The sequence below is a fragment of the Dama dama genome, chromosome 20, assembly GCF_033118175.1.
Source record: "Dama dama isolate Ldn47 chromosome 20, ASM3311817v1, whole genome shotgun sequence".
Taxonomy (NCBI): Eukaryota; Metazoa; Chordata; class Mammalia; order Artiodactyla; family Cervidae; genus Dama; species Dama dama.
This window is the reverse complement of record NC_083700.1, coordinates 48141064-48154065: the sequence shown is the minus strand read 5'-3', so window position 1 is coordinate 48154065 and position 13002 is coordinate 48141064. Positions and strand designations below refer to the sequence as shown.

The window sequence follows — 13002 nt, the reverse complement described above, 5'->3', positions numbered from 1 at the left end:
TCCCCTTCCTCTGTTTTGGATCCCTTTCTGTTAATTTTTTTTAATCACTTATTCTTATGCAAAGTAGCACTAAAGCAATAGTTTACAAAGAGGTTTGCAAGATATAAGTCACAGAAAAAAGAGGACAGGAGCAAAGTACACAGCAGCTGAGAGATCTCAGGAAAACGTGGAAAGCACAAGTTGGGTGGAATAGAGATGCAGTCATCCCTTGGTATCTTTCCAGAACCTCCCTTGGATATCAAAATCTTCAAATGCTTGAGTTCCTTACATAAATTGCTAAAGTACAGTCCGCCCTTCCTAGGTCTGGGTTCTATATCCACAGAAATTACAGGCCAACTATATCTGACATGACAAATTGGGAGAGATCCCCTTCATGGATCACAGCCTTGTCGTGGTGAAGGGGCTTGCATGACTCAATGAAGCTATGAGCCATGCTGTGCAGGGCCACCCAAAGAGGACCATAGTGAAGAGTTATGACAAAACGTGGTTCACTGGAGGAGGAAAAGGCAAACCACTCCAGTACTGCTGCCTCAAGAACACCATGAACAGTATGAAGAGACAAAAAGATACAACACTGGAAGGTGAGCCTCCCAGGTTGGAAGGTGTCCAGTGTGCTACTGGGAAAGAACAGAGGGCAGTTGTTAATAGCTCCAGTAAGAATAAAATGGCTGGGCCAAAGCTGAATCGATGCTCAGTTGTGGATGTGTCTGGTGGTGAAAGTGAATTCAAATGCTGTAAAGAACAATATTACCTTGGAACCTGGAATGTTCGGTACATGAATCAAGATAAATTGGGCCTGGTCAAGCAGGAGATGGCAAGATTGAACACTGACATCTAAGGAATGAGTGAACTAAATTGGACAGGAATGGGTGAATTTAAATCAGATGGCTATTATATCTACTACTGTGGGCAAGAATCCCTTAGAAGAAATGAAATAGCCCTCATGGTCAACAAAAGTCTGAAATGCAGTACTTGGGTGCAGTCTCAAAAATAACAGAATGATCTCAGTTTGTTTCCAGGTCAAACCATTCAGTATCACAGTAATCCAAACCTATGCCCCAAACACTAATGCCAAAGAAACTGAAGTTGACTGGTTCTATGAAGACCTACAAGACCTTCTAGAATGAACACCAAAAAAGATGTCCTTTTCATCATAGGGGTCTGGAATGCAAAAGAAGGAAGTCAAGAGATATCTGGCATAATAGGCAAATTTGGTCTTGAAGTACAAAATGAAGCAGGGCAAAAGAACACACTGGTCATAGCAAACACCCTTTTCCAGCAACACAAGAGATGACTCTATGCATGAACATCACCACATGGTAAATACTGAAATCAAATTGGTTATATTCTTTGTAGCCAAAGATGGAGAAGCTCTATACAATCAGCAAAAATAAGACCTGGAGCTGACTGTGGTTCAGATCATGAGCTCCTTATTGAAAAATTCAGGCTTAAATTGAAGAAAGTAGGGAAAACCACTAGGCCATTCAGGTATGACCTAAATCAAATCCCTTACGATTTTACAGTGGAAGTGACAAATAGATTCAAGGGATTAGGTGTGATGACAGAGTGCCTGATAGGAAGTAGTGACCAAAATTATCTCCAAGAAAAAAAAATGCAAGAAGGCAAAGTGGTTGCCCGAGAAGGCTTTAAAATAGCTGAGGAAAGAAGAGAAGCAAAACGCAAGGGAGCAAGGGAAAGATATACCCATCTGAATGCAGTGTTCCAAAGAATAACAAGGAGAGATAAGAAGGCCTTCTTAAATGAACAATGCAAAGAAATAGAGGAAAATAATAAGATGGGAAAGACTAGCCATCTCTTCAAGAAAATTGGAGATATCAAGGGAACATTTCATACAAGGATGGGCATGATAAATGACAGAAACAGCAAGGACCTAATAGAAGCAGAAGAGATTAAGAAGAGATGGCAAGAATACAGAGAAGAACTATACAAAAAAACGTCTTAATGACCTGGATAACCATGAGGGGTGGTCACTCATCTAGAGCCAGACATCCTGGAATGTGAAATCAAGTGGGCCTTAGGAAGCATTGGTACAAACAAAGCTAGTGGGGTGATGTAATTTCAGCTGAGCTATTTCAGATCCTAAAAGATAATGCTGTTAAAGTGCTGCACTCAATATGCCAGCAAATTTGGAAAACTCAGCAGTGGCCACAGGACTGGACAAGGTCAGTTTTCATTCTAATCCCAAAGAAGGGCAATGCAAAAAAGTGTTAAAATTGTTGTAAAGTTGCAATCATTTCATATGCTGGTAAAATTATGCTCAAAATCCTTCAGGCTAGTTTTCAGCAGTATATGAACTGAGAACTTCCAGATGTACAAGTGGGGTTTAGAAAGGACAGAGGAACCAGAGATCAAATTGCTGACATCCATCGGATCATAGAGAAAGTGAGGGAATTCCAGAGAAACATCTACTTCTGTTTCATTGACTATGCTAAAACTTTTGACTGTGTGGATCAGAACAAACTGTGGAAATTTCTTAAAGAGACAGAAATACCAGACCACACTACTCTGAGAAGCCTGTATGTAGGTCAGGAAGCAGCAGTTATAACCAGACTGAACAACCGATTGGTTCAAAATTGGGAAAAGAGTACGACAAGGCTGACTTTCCTATTTAACTTCTATGTGGAGTACATCATCTGAAAGGCTCAGTTGGATGAGTCATAAGCTGGAATCCAGCTTGCTGGGAGAAATATCAACAACCTCAGATATGCAGATGATACCATGCTAATGGCAAAAAATGAAAAAGAACTAAAGAACCTCTTGATGAGGGTGGGAAAGGAGAATGAAAAAGCTGGCTTAAAACTCAACATTCAAAGACAAGGTCATGGCATCCAGTCCCTCACTTCATGGCAGATAGAAGGGGAAAAGTGGAAGCAGTGACAGATTTTATTCTTGGGCTCTAAAATCACTGCAGACAGTGACTGCAGCCATGAAGTTTTTTAAAAGATACTTGCTCCTTTCAAACAGAGCTGTGACAAACCTATACAGCATATTAAGAAGCAGAGACATCACTTTGCCAACAAAGGTCTGTATAGTCAAAGCTATGGTTTTTCCAGTAGTCACTTATGGATGTGAGAGTTGGACCATAAAGAAGGCTGAACACTAAGGAACTGATGCTTTCAAATTGTGGTGCTGGGAGAAGATTCTTAAAAGTCTCTTGGACTGCAAGGAGATCAAACCAGTCAACCTGAAGGAAATGGACCCTGAATATTCATTGGAAGGACTGATGCTGTAGCTGAAGCTCCAGTACTTTGGCCACCTGATGCAAAGAGCTAACTCACTGGAGAAGACCCTGATGCTGGGAAAGACCGAGGGCAAAAGGAGAAGAGGGCAACAGAGGATGAGATTGTTAAATAACATCACCAACTCAAGGGATATGAATTTGAGCAAATGCCTGGAGATAGTGGAGAACAGGGAAGTTTGTCATACACAGTCCATGGGGTTCAAAGAGTTGGACACGACTGAGTGACTGAACAACAACAAAAACAGTCAGCAGTCTGCCCTCCCTACATCTGGGTTGTACATCGACAGAAATGGCAGGCCAACTGTAATTGACTTGGCAAAGTGGGATAGGGGTTAACCTCAGTGCTTAGCATTTGGAGGTACAGTGTAACACAGAGGGTAGGGGTGAGGCAAAAACCTGAAAAAGGGAGATTGCCGAAAGTTGTTAACAAAGCTCTTGAACCAGTAGATCTCTTCCCTACTTCATACAGCCAGCCTGCATTCTGCCACTGTACCACTACCAACACAATCCTTCTGTGAAATGGGAATATATATATATATATATATATTTTTTTTTTTTTTTGATGCAGAGTTCACGTAATGAAAGAGCTAATCAGAGAATGGGAAAGAAAAATATGTTTGAACTAGAAACTTCAGAAGGTTGGAACATAAAGTTAAGTAATTCTCCTAGTCCAGAATTTCTCAATCTTAGCATGACTGACATGTGGGCAGGAAATTCTTTGTTGTGGGAGGCTCTCCTGTGCATTCTAACATGGTTAGCAGCCTCCCTAGCCTCTACTCACTAGATGCCAGTGCATGCCCCTTACCCTGTGGTGACCACCAAAAATATCACCAGACGTTGCCAAATGGCTGGGGTGAGGTGGGGAGAACCAACTCTCCCTCTTCCCAATTTAGAACCCCTGTCTTAGACAGTAGAAAAGAAAGATGCACAGATGATCAATAAGATAAAAGGACAAAAATTTAGAGAATAATACTGAAGTCCCATTATATGGAAAACTCAGCAGTGGCCACAGGACTGGACAAGGTGCAGTTTTCATTCCAATCCCAAAGAAGGGCAATGGCAAAGAATGGTTAAACTACTGCACAATTGCACTCATTTCCCATGCAAGCAAAGTAATGCTCAAAATTCTCCAAGCTAGGCTCCCAACAGTATGTGAACTGAGAACTTCCAGATGTTCAAGCTGGATTTAGAAAAGACAGAGGAACCAGAGATCAAATTGCCAACATCTGTTGGATCATAGAAAAAGCAAGGGAATTCCAGAAAAAATATCTGCTTCATTGACAGTTCTAAAGCCTTTGACTGTGTGGATCACAACAAACTGTGAAAAATGCTTCAAGAGATGGGAACACCAGACCACTAGACCTGCCTCCTGACAAACCTGTATGCAGGTCAAGAAGCAATAGTTAGAACCAAACATGGAACAATGAACTGGTTCCAAATTGGGAAAGGAGTATGTCAAGGCTGTATATTGTCACCCTGCTTATTTAGCTTATATGAAGAGTACATCATGCGAGATGCCAGGCTGGATGAAGTACAAGCTGGAATCAAGATTGTCAGGAGAAATATCAGTAACCTCAGATATGCAGATGATACCGTCCTTATGGCAGAAAGCGAAGAGGAACTAAAGAGCCTCTTGATGAAAGTGAAAGAGGAGAGTGAAAAAGTTGGCTTAAAACTCAACATTCAACAAATGAAGATCATGGCATCTGGTCCCATCACTTAATGGCAAATAGTTGCGGAAACAGTGTAAACAGTGACAGACTTTAATAAAGAAAGCTGAGTGCCGAAGAACTGATGCTTTTGAACTGTGGCTTGGAGAAGACTCTCGAGAGTCCCTTGGACTGCAAGGAGATCAAACCAGTCAGTCCTAAAGGAAATCAATCCTGAATCTTAATTAGAAGGACTGATGCTGAAGCTAAAGCTCCAGTACTTTGGCTATCTGATATGAAGAGCCGACTCATTAGGATAGACCCTGATGCTGGGAAAGATTGAAGGCTGGAGGAGAAGGGGATGACAGAAGATGAGGTGGTTGGATGGCATCACCAACTCGATGAACCTGAGTTTGAGCAAGCTCCAGGAGTTGGTGAAGGACAGGGAAGCCTGGTGTGCTGCAGTCCATGGTGTCGCAAAGAGTCAGACACGACTGAGTGAGTGAATAACAACAAATTGAAGTCCCAATATCCTACTAACAATAATTCACAAAGGGAGAACAGAGAAAATGGGGAGGGAGGAAATTAGCAAAGAAATAATGAAAGGAAAAAAGTACAGATATTATCAGTCAAAAGAACCCTTGAGTATCCAGCACAATCCATGAAAATAGAAGCATTCTAAGGCACACCACTGTGAACTTTCAGACTGCTAGAGACAATGGGAAGATTCTAGAAGGAAAAATAGGTCAGATACAGAGGAATGGGAACTAGAAAGATATTAGATATTTCAATGGCAATGCTGGAGTTAAAAGACAATGGAACGATTCTCTTAAAAAGCAAAGGGAAAATGATCTGCAACTTATCCAAATGATCAGTCAAGGATGAGAATAGAAAAGAGACATTTCCAGACAGTCAAGCCCTCTACAAATTTATCTTCCACGCACCCCTTCTGAGTAAGTGACTGGAGTCTGTGCTTTAGCAATGTAAAAGAATAAACAAAAAGTTATGTGTTTGGGCATTAGAAGATAATGTTGATGGCATTTGATAGATGTGTAGAAGCACATGGGTAAAATTCAGGTTAGATTAGATACATTTTTAAAATGTGATAAAACAAAGCATTTAACTCCAGAAAAAGCAAGAGATTTTCAAGAAAAGCGTTATCCTGGTGCCTTACTTGATTCAGCAATAGCCTGTATTGATCAGTATATTTTCAAGATGATATAAACCTTAATTGCTGACTCGAATGAGAATTGTGATGTGTCTATGTTAGAAGGAAAGTTGGGGGCAAAGTGGGTGGTGGTGTGGATAAGGAGCTAAATCCTCAAATATATGACAAGAAGTCAATAACTAAAGTCTCAAACTGAAAATCAAGAAACCTTGGTATAAGTTTATCATTTAGGAAATGTAGAACACCTAGTAGGTTGTGTGGAAATGGGGTGAAGCTAGGTGTTCTAGGGGGGTGAAGCTAGGTGTTCTAAGGGGGTAAAGCTAGGTATTCTGGGGGGTGAAGCTAGGTGTTCTAGAGGGGTGAAGCTAGGTGATGGAGAAGCTGGTTAGGGGACTGATAGAACTCCTGGGTATTTTTTGTTTAAAGCCTTTAAGAACCACTTGAATTTTCACTTAAATGTATTACTTTCATTAAAATAAAAATTCAAAGTAAGGCATATATAGATAATAGGAAGAAAATTTCATAAAATAAGAGAAACAAAAAGAATACAAGACATAGAATCTCATCCACCCAGAGATAACCGCTCTTAATATCCTGAAATAGTTTCTTGAAAAATTCTGAAAAAGAAAGGAAAGTACAAAAAACCTTACACAAAAGTCTTAATACACTGAAACTACCAATTAAGGGAAAACCTGTACCTGGGCATAGTCATCACTGACTAACTCAACTTTCCTTATCAAAATGTTTGGTGCCATTTTGGTTTTATCTTCACTAACAGAGCAGAATGGAGAATTGAGGCAGTCTCCCCAAAATACTTTTGCTTTAATTATCTTGTTATTTCAGGAAGAAACAGCCTTTGGTCTCAGTTTTCCAAACAATTGGCTCTAATTAGAAGTTTAGGAATTTTTGGAAACAGAAATTTATTAGGAAAATTTGTCTGAAAAGAATTTCAGTATTTATTTTTCTTTTTTTTCAGTGTGGATGGATAATTTCATTTCTCAGAACTGTTTCTTGGAACTGTTTCAGTGAACAAAAATATAAAAAGTGCAATCCAGCTTTGCAACCTCATATTCAAAATGCAGAAAAACTTCAGGGTAGTAAAGACAGAATTTGGAGGAACTGTCCTTGGAAAAAGAGTATTGGTAAAACAAAGTTAAGAATAGTAATTAAAAATCTAAATGTAAATAGTGAAATGGATATTTTTGAGGAAATTAAGCTGCATTAAAACTTTGAGGAAAACTAGTTGATGTATTCTTCTACCTCCTGAAAGTCATTGAGTTTTAATTAGTTTAAAAGCTTCAAAATTCAACTAGTATTTACTGAATTCCTTTCATATCTCAGGCCTTGTCATTAATGTATTCACTTACATGCTCTCTATAAACAATTCTGCAGATTTGATGATGCATCAGTAGAGGCCTAACATGAAGGAGTATGGGGGGACTAGAGGATACTGGATTTCTGCGGTTTAGATGATCTTGGCTCCTGCTGTGGGTGTTAGAGAATATGCATATCAAAGATAATCATGGTGTGTTTACCAGGAAAGGGCAGAGCAACTGTCATGTCACTGCAGACAAGCACAGGATGAAGTCTGGAGGAGTAGGCTTAATGCAGATTCCTGAGATGATAGGTGTCCTCTGTACTGGCACAGGTGTGCACAACCATCCTACCCCATGGATAGTTATGAAATACCCATGTGAGTATGGGGCAAAAAAAGTCATCAAGGACTATGCACATTGTGAAACACCTGTGATGGGACACATTGTACTCAAAGGGCAGTGGTGCCCGGGTACGTCCCTAGAGTCTTAGAGAGAAAAGGGGGAATTTGTACTGGGGGCCTGCGAGATCTTCCCTGTTTGATGACAGGGCAGGTTTCTGTCTTTTCTAAGTCAGTCTGAAGTCCGTTTAGCAAGACACTTCAGAGGTAGGTGTCTATGAATTATTATCCCCATTGTACAGATGAGAAAATTGAGCCCCAGTGAGGCTCTTTCTAAAAAAAAAAAAGTATTTGTGATTTTTGTGTGTGTGCAAATTATAACAATCAGAACGTATTTCTTTATTATTTTGTTTTATTCAAAACGTGTTGATCCAGGACACTTGGAAGTTTCTGAGGCCATATTTAGCAGATCAGAAGAGCTACTGTTTATTAGCAAACTTCATGCACTGGGCAACTTGGAATTCTCAGCCAGCTCCCCTCAGAATTCCAAATCCTACTTCCCTGCCCTGACAGCAGAGGGACTCCGCGTGGAGGTGGTGTTTTTCTTGGATTCCAGAGGCGGCGGCTTCCAAAGCACTGGCCTTTTCCACAAACGCCCCCTACCCAGTTTGGAACGCACCTGCAGCCCCAAACGGAAACGGCGAGGACCGCGACGTGGCAGGAAAATCAGCAATTGCCCTTTCACCTCCTTTCTGATCGTCAAACGATGCGCTTCATTCACGCAGAATCTGGACAACTAAGGCAGAACGTAAATTTATAATCTGAAAAGAATTTTGGTTACGTGGCGAGCCCAGGTACTGACCGCTGCGAGAACGGACTCAGACTGTAGCCTCACTTGCTAGTTCTGTTACTTGCTTCGGAAAGACGCGGAACCGAACACTGTTCCAAGCGAGGTGTGCTCTTCCAGAATCCCATCGCAGCCCGCCTCGCGTGCTCCTGTTTTTGAGCTCTTTCCGGGACCCAAGTTCCAGCACCCAAAGGTCGGCCCCATCGCCCGCCTCGGGGCCCCGCCCACTTTGGCCGGGGGTCGGAGCCGCGGGGAGCGGCAGCCGTAGCCCGAGCGCCGCGGCCCCTTTAAGGAGACGCTCTGCGGTAACCCGAGCCCGCAGTCCGGGCGGCCGCGGCGGCGGCAGTAGCCTCCGCTGCTGTTCCAGCGGCCCCGAGCCCGAGGCTCTCCTGGCTCCCGCCGAGCATCTCGCGGGACAGCTCTGGCCGGCGTCAGCCCTCGGGCCGGGCCGGATGACCAGGCTCCTGTAACCACCCGCCGCCCTCTCCGGGCCCGGCTCACTGCCGCCCGCCCGCGAGTCGCCCCGGGACCCGGCACAGGTGACGCGGTTTGGAGAGGGTTGGGAAGGAGGGCGGGCTCACTTTGCCCAGAGGCTCTCCGCGTCGCCGAGCGCAGCCCCCGGGAGGGGCTCCGCGGCTTCCCGCCCCCGGCCTAGTGAGGCCGAGGGCTCAGGCACCCGGAGCCTGGGTGGGCGTCCCCCGCGCGGGAGGCGGCCGGGGGGTTTCGGGGAGGGCTCCAGCAGGTGTGTGCGACCGGCGCAGCAGCATCCCGGCGCGGCGGGCTCCCACGCCGCTCTGGGCACAGATGGTGTCCCCGGGCCCGCGGCCCCCGCGTCGCCCGGACGCCCCGCGTTCCAGTCGCGTTTCCCGGGCGATGTGATTTGGGCTGATTGGGGCTGCCTGGCGGTGCTTTGGGGTCTCAGCTCAAAGGGACGGATGTTTGGGCATCCATGGAAAGCTTTCTTGTTGGAGGCCAGTACACGATCAGGTGCATCAAGTAGGTAAGTTTCCCCCGTCTCTCACCTCCCCGCTACTAAATAAAACAAGAAGCTTTCATTTACCCTTGCAGTTCTCAAGTGGGTCCCATTTTTAGCCAGCAAGTGCTGAAGAGTCTAGTGGGAGAGTGACTGGGCTCAAAGTCAGAGGGAGAAATTGGTTTCTATTTCCAGTTCTACCATTATATTACGGAGCAAGTTTATTAAACTAAGTGCCTCGGTTTACCCAGCTATGAAATGGGACCTGTAATGCTAGCATTTTCCTATGGCCCTTCGTGAAGGCACTTTAAGTTGTCTGTGTTCATGAAAGGGTCGCTGTTGCTGGCCAGTGTTTTCTTAGTTGTACACATCTAAGTGTGAATGTGGTGCACATTTTTATACGAAATTACAAAATTATCCTTAAAGAGTGATCTTTGATAATGTTTAAATGAATCTGATTCCAATTTGGGGACAAGTTGGAAGAGTCTGTGAGGATGTTATGACTCCGTGTGTGAAGTAGGAAAAAAAAACCCAAAACCCTCACTTTAATAAAATCTTCACCCAGTCATAAATGGAGCTGAGAAAAATGGATCTTAGAGTGTGTGTTTTAAGTGAGATACTGCTGTGTGAGCCCAGCAGGGTATAGTTTGGAATGCAGCCTCATCTTTATGTAGCCAGTTAAGAGAATATATTACAGAATTCCAGTCCCTTTTTAACTGAGCTGTGTGAAGTAGAAAATTTTCTCCTTGTTTATCTGTCCTTAAATTGGTGAAACTGTATTAGAAAAGCAGACTCTTGCAACACTAGAAAATTTGAAAGATTCCTTTTGAGGAAGCATGGATTTTAGTTTATTTGCATCCTCCCTCCTGTGCTATTAGATGATCCTGAGGTTAATATATTTTGAGGGTGCTTTTTTCCTCCTTATCCCTGCAACTCCTTTTTGCCACATTGCCTCCCTCCAGAGTTTGAATCCTTATTGTGTGATCTTGCATGAGTTTCACCTAAGGGCAGATGCCACATACCAAGCTGCTCAATCAGTAGTGATTTTTTCCAGTTAACTTTCTGTTCCTGTTCCTTTCACCCTTAGCCTTCTTTATCTTGCTGGAAAGAAAAATGACTGCAACTCAAGCTGTAGGCTTAGAGGTCCCTAGGGATGGCAAGGATCAAGGGGCTGAAACTTTATAGTAAATTCCTAAAAAGCAAGTCTTCCACGTAGACCCTAGAATGTGGATTCAAGAATTTGGCCTCTCTTTTCCTTGCTTTTCTAAAATCTGCATCCAAGAGAGATTAATTTGATGAGCAAGACAAACAGAGGCCTCAGGGGCAGGGAGCCTTCAGAAATCTAATTCAGGACTAGATTGATTCAGAGCTTCTTCAGCTAGGACTAGGGGAGGAGGAAGAGACGACTTGGGAGGGGCTGGAGGGCCCACCCTCCGAAAAACCAGGTGACCAGAGAGATGGTAAGGGAGCTCTGGATTCCTGACTGAGAAATGGGAAGAGGGCCAGGTCACCGAGAGGGGGTTGTGGGGCAGCAAGGAGAATTCTGGAATGTGCCCTAGATGTGACTTACCCTTCCTCCCTTTCACTTTGCTAGTGTTTCTTGCCCTTCCAAGCCTAGCCCAGCTGTCCTGCAGTTCTCAGACCTGTTCACCCCCTCCGTTGGTGCTCAAACTGACGTCCCATGTGTATGATCCTCCCTCAAAGCTGGCCTTCCATGTGGGAAAGGAAACCGAGCACTTTGCTTCACAAGAAACCTTCAGACCTCAGTGTCTCCCCACACCCTTCATCTCAAACGAATGCTCCACATCTTACAGATGAAGGACTCATGTGGCTTTGTTATCTCTTGGAAGGCTAAAAAGTGGGATGCCTAGATTGATTGAGAAAAGTAAAATGAATGATCTACAAGAGGATTACAGAGAATGAGTTTTTCTATTGAGGAAGATAATGTGTGAATTGTCTCTGTGAGAACTTGGGCACTTGGACAGGGGAGGGCAGGACCAGGGTGGCGTTGTGCTGGACAACTTGTGCCCTCGCCCTTGAGAGAGGAAAGGAGGCCCACGCTCCTGCGGTCACCTGGTGATGTCTTCTCTCCTCCCATTTGCTTTGTGAGAGGAAGAAGATAGCAACATGGAGGTGGGTTAGCCATCTGTTCTCAAGGATGGGAGACAGACGTTAATTCAACAGGAGGGGTGAGCTGTAGTCACCTGGCATTGGTATCGGACGCTGTATGTGTTACACCAGGGAACAATATTACATCAGGAAAGTGAGGTTACTTTTGTAAGAAGGTCTAAGGTTATTTCAAGAGTGACTTTGGTGATGTTTTTTTCCTCATTGGAGATGAAAGGTAGCATACAAAGAAATGGAGTCCTGCTGTTCTGGGTTTGTTATTCATAGTGAAACAGTTGGAGATACTGCTAGCAGATCCCAGACCTGAAAAGAGGGCCTGGAATACCAAAGGTGTGTGTGTGTGAACACTGGTCTGATCAAGGAGGAGGCAGTCCCTGGCTACAGGAGAGGAGCTTGTGAGTCACTGTGAAAGGCCAAGGTTTGTGCAAACAGCCGATGAAGAAGGCAGCTGGCAGTCTGTTCAGAGCTTGGGGCCGGCATGGAGAAAGCAGTCGCGGCGGGCCCTGCAGCAAGGGGGGCGGGGTCTGACGAGATGGACACAGGCTTGTTTCAGGCATTTTTGGATTACAACACAGTACAAAATGAGCAGTACAATTTTCACATTGACTTAGGACATGAGTAAATATATGTGTATGTGAAACAGGTTTCATGAAACAATATGTACCCTTACTCTGTATTGCTTCTATTTTTGTTTCTATTTCTACTCTATTTCTGTTTCTATTGTGTGTTCTGAAAAACTCATCAACTATTAATGGATCACGGTCCACTATTTGGAAACCATTTGTCTAATGGGTGGGAAAGTAGGTTGCAGTGGAGTGGGCAGGACATTGAACTTGGAGATACTGGAGGAGGTAGGGATGTATAGATGTGGTTGGGAGATCTCTGGACCAGGAGGATACAGGGGGAATATGGGAGCTCATCTCTGATAGGCACCAGACTCATGTTAATGGAGGGCACCTGGATGGGAAGGTGCAAAAGTAGAACTTCATACCAGTTCTGTCTGCTTCAAAGCAAAACAGCTGGTTTTAAGGGAAAAGGAAGTGTGGAAGGAGTAAACTTGGATTTGAAAGTAGTATCTTTAGATCAGTATGTTTTTCTCCTTAGGTTAAATGAGAAGGCAAATGGACTCAGAACAAGTTGGCTGATGGACTAGGTCACTTTCATCAGCTGGATAGGGAGCAAAGGGCCTCCCAGTGTGAAGTGGGTGGGTGGTTAGGCAGCTTTGGGAAGTTCTTACAGAAGCAGCAAATAGATGTGTTGTTTCAAAACCCCATTTGCTGATCAAAGTCCTTAAGAAGTTGGCTGCTTGCCTCACAGTGAAT

General features: G+C 43.9%; 1 protein-coding gene across 5 annotated transcripts in view; it reads left to right on the top strand.

Moving 5' to 3' along the window:
• Positions 1-13002, top strand: part of TLCD4 (TLC domain containing 4) — a 112995-nt gene that overhangs the window by 34304 nt on the left and 65689 nt on the right. Inside the window, exon 1 of one of the 5 annotated variants that reach the window (XM_061121321.1) lies at positions 8892-9119. The exons of 3 other annotated variants lie outside the window; for them this stretch is intronic. The gene's annotated coding sequence lies outside the window, so the exon portion shown is untranslated. Of the gene's footprint in view, positions 1-8891; positions 9120-9560; positions 9581-13002 lie in introns of those variants that run through there. One more of the 5 variants, XM_061121322.1, reaches the window with a different exon arrangement.